Here is a 4,433-nt window from a genome sequence, read left to right as displayed (position 1 = left end):
AAGTAAAATTCTAATTTAGTCCCTATAAAAATAACTTATTCTTAAACTACCCATACAGCTGTAAAATAATAAAACCTAATATATATCTAATAGTATATATATGTATGTACATTCATATTAATATTCATGAATTACAAATTAAATATTAATAAAATAGTATAAGAAAAAGAAAAGAAAATCAATTTTGGACGGAATTTCGTGAGAGTATTCCATTTCGACGGAATAACAAACTAATTTTGTTTGTGTTTCTGACTCGTCGCTGAAATGTGTTTCTGACGGAGCAAATGTGCTGACTTTCTATTCCATCCAGCAATTCCATCAAAAAACTGACAAAGCAAATGTGAGTATTTTCCGTTAGGATATATATGGAAACATTCCATCAAAAATTATGTAGGCCTTGAACGGAAATCTGTTCCATCATAACATTCCGTCAGGAGAAACGTAAAAAAAAATTAGTGTTGATAGTTTTTCTCACATCATAATTCCGTAGAAATTTCATATGTAAATATTTTGTACGAAATTAGGTGATTGCAACGGATATTTCTGTCGGTATTCATGATTTTTTTAATAGTGAAACGTCCTATAATGAGTTATTCGTTATAACACAAATTGCACTTTATATGCTTGCACTTTTGTAGTTACATTGTAATTACTTTTGTATTATATGTTGTGTTCAAGAAAACCCCGCTTGACCGTGCAAAATGGAAAATTTGATTTTCTTTGACTGGGTATTGCCTAAGCATAATAGGAACAAAAAAATAATTGTTTTGTTTTTTATAATTCATATTTGAATATTGTCACATGATTGTTGGTTAATTGTATTTATTATTTTCGAATAGTTTTTTGAATTGTGTCCTTTACTTATTTTCATGATATTGTTTAAAAGTTTAAGGATATCATTTCATAATTTTTAGCGTATTATGTTACTTGTTTGACTTCTTGCAATGAATTATTGTTGAAATATTGTTCTTGAGTAAATTTTTAAAGATATATGTTACAACTATATATGTTTTTCTATATTAAGTAATTTAATATTATTGTTTTTAGGTAGATAATACATATTTTAATTACTTTTTTGTAATAAATTGTTTATTAACAAATAAAAAATAACAAAAATACTAATTCAATTAATCTCCGATTAATCTAAGATTTGTCCCGAGAGCCATATTCGTTTAACTATCGCTTAGCGTTTTTTTACAACCTTGATTATATGCCTTCATTATTATTAATGAAATACAAATTTCAGTTTGTCTTACCTATTATAAAAAATATTTGTCACGTGCTGAGTACTATTGTCGTGAGTATCAACATGTATACACTTTGAAATTGATATTTGTCACGTGCATGGCCATATGGGATTTAATTTGTACAAGCAACATATAAACCTTCATACTCCAACCTATGTTCAGTCCCGCCCAGCTTAAACCGAGCTCGCAACGATTTATTCAAATCAATTTCAATGCACACCCGAGCAAAACGAACCTCCACAATAGCGAGCAAGACATCCTCATCATAGTAAAACATTGGAAGCTCTAGAAATCTCACCCAGACCATTGTTGAATAGACAATCTCAGTCGAAGGGAAAGAGGAGGCAGTCCAAGAATGTATCCTTAGATAATAGCCCTGAACCAGCCATGGACCATTATTACGTGTTCAGTATCCAAATCATTATCAAATTTCACCAAGTGGAAACCGTGTGTCAGGCCCATCATTATTACAAACTCCCCAATTGGCTTCCAGAGTTCTATAGTTCGGTTCTGCAGAACTACAAAACCTAAATTCCTTCCTAACAATTTCATTACCAGAGCATTCTACCATGGAAAAATAAGTTATCCCGTTCTCAAAATCAGTCATAACTTTCCCTACTGCCCTAAGATTTTCCAGAACACAGACTTCACGAGGAGCGTCCTTAGAGACAAACAGGTCAAGCCAGGAGACTCGGGATGGAGGGAGTGCAGACGTAGAAGCAGAGGCAGCCCGGGGGGCTCCAGCTCCCCCGACGCTGCCATAGAATAATTAGGGAGGGCTAAATATTAGCCCTCCCATCAAGGATTTAGGGCACCGCCAACGTCTCCTTCTCTAGAATGAATCGAAGATACAGCCCAGCCCACTTGGGTTGGGCTAGTTTTTTTTTTATTAATTTGCCCAGCCCACTTGGATTGAGTTGGGGCAAATTTAAAAAAAAATAGAAGAGATCGGAAGGTCCATGATCTCTTTTATTATTTTAATTTGGCCCCAATCCAAAAACGATGTCATTTTGGGAGGGCCAAAGTTAAAAAAAAAAAAAGGGATTGGGGGGTAGAAGTCCCCCATCCGTGCACAAAGTGGCTTTAAAGCCACTTTGCATGAAGAAGTTGTTGCTCTCCTCCCCCTCTTCTCCCCAAATTTCATGTTGACCCTTTTCTTTTTATTGTCCTCCACTTCATTCTTCTAATTACTCCGGTTAGCCTCCATCACCGTTATAGGTATCTAATTTCTTCCATAAAATTAGATTTATTTTCATTTAGGGCTTTTAATTTATAATTTGTTGAATTAATTTAGATCTCTAATTAGTAGTAAGAAATGCATACTGTGCAGGGGGACAACAGAAAGGGTTGCAGAAACAAAATGCATGAGACAAGAAGAAATTCTTTAGATATGGTTCGGATTGGTGCCTTTCTTTTTAAAAGGCAATCCTATTTACAATGTGTGATTTCACTAACTTTTGAAGATGAGAATAAAAGAGATGTATAAGGCAACAAGAGAAGATCCTAAGCATGTTTTGCTAATTAATTAAATGTCACCCTAATAACTAAAGACACTCAAACATCAATCCATTTATTACTCCTCCAGCACTTGGATGCCTATTGGAGATCTATTGTTCCTTGGGATAGGCTTGGATGCCTATCCTGCAACATCAACAATAAATCATGTTATAAAATTTTCGATATTCTAAACTCTAAACAAGGTGAGCAGCTTGAGATGATTGTGATGGGTCTGCTTTTACCTAATTTCAATATTTAAATTGAGATTGATTTGAGTGGTTAAGTATATCATATCCTTTAAATTTAATATTAGAGAAAATCCGTCTAAAGAGTACTCGTTAACCTCAAATTCAAAAAAGGATAAGGAAGAATTTTGATGTTAAAATTTCCCTAACATATACAAAATGATACAAACTTAACACTAATATACCAAACAACAGTTTTACATCTATCCAAAATTTGAAAAAAGTGATTACTCTATTATTTAACCGTCACATTAAATTTTTAAAAATTAATTATGTCTAAGATATTTAGTATATAATAAATTTACAAAAAAAAAAATGTTAAAATGCTAACAACTTAGTAATATAATTACAAATTGTTTCAATAATATAATTACAAATAACCTATGAAAAATTAATACTCTTACTCAGTTTATAAATAAATTTTTTTAAAAGGCCCGACATTTAAGACGGTTCAAATTTCCCATTAAATAGGGGTAAATTTGATGTTCCTTGGAAGTTTAGGATTATATTTGTACCACTTCTCACTTTAGAGTTAAATTTGTATTTTTCTGAAAACGTTAGGGTTAAATTTAGTGGCATACTTCCGTAAACTACATAAAAAAAAAAAAAAAAGACTTATTTGGTGAAAGAGAGTGAAAACTGAAAAAACATAATGTAGAGTGAGATATCTGTTAGGAGGCAACAACTGATATATGCAAGTGTGTAGTTGAGAATGCAAGGAAAGAAAAAGTGGAAGAAAGGATACCTGAGAGGGGACCAATATGAGTGAAAAAGGAAGAAGGTATAGAGGAATTATCCGCAGGACAATCCAATTCAACGAATATCCATGCGGATGTGCGAATCAAACCATGCATTTAAAAGGGGCATTTCAAATGCAGAAATTAGAAGCAGCTAGTTACCAGAATAGCATAGCAGTGGAGAATACCAGTGCCATTCTCCTTTGGCAGGAATTTAGTGTCACTGAACTGAACTTCAATTTACTGCCAAAGGAGAATTGCCCTGATATTCTACTACACTGCATTATTATATAATTGCCTGGAACGCTCAACTGCCCATGTTATTTAGGTACGTTTACATCTCTGTAATCTCATAAATAATATCTATCCATATGCACATTCATGTTCACAGTGAATGACATTTAGGGAATATGAAAATCAACTAAATCATGCCCTAAACAATACTTTACATAGAGTTTATAGAATAATTAGAGTACATAGTTTCATCATCACAATGCTCAAAACCCCCCAGCTTGTATTACTTATTGTCTGTCGGATAAGATTTAAAAAAGATGAGTTTATTTGTTTATTGTTTTTGTATATATAGTTTATCCAATCACTTGGTTCAGGTTGGCAGGTTGCAGACACCTTGGAAATACTAGTTATTGTTGAATTTCAGAAATGAGTCAATTCGGTAGCAATCTGCAAGATGTTAGTTCAAGGTATGC

The sequence above is a fragment of the Euphorbia lathyris genome, chromosome 6 (assembly GCF_963576675.1).
Source record: "Euphorbia lathyris chromosome 6, ddEupLath1.1, whole genome shotgun sequence".
Lineage (NCBI taxonomy): Eukaryota > Viridiplantae > Streptophyta > Magnoliopsida > Malpighiales > Euphorbiaceae > Euphorbia > Euphorbia lathyris.
The sequence above is the reverse complement of the archived record's forward strand: the minus strand, read 5'-3'. Positions refer to the sequence as shown.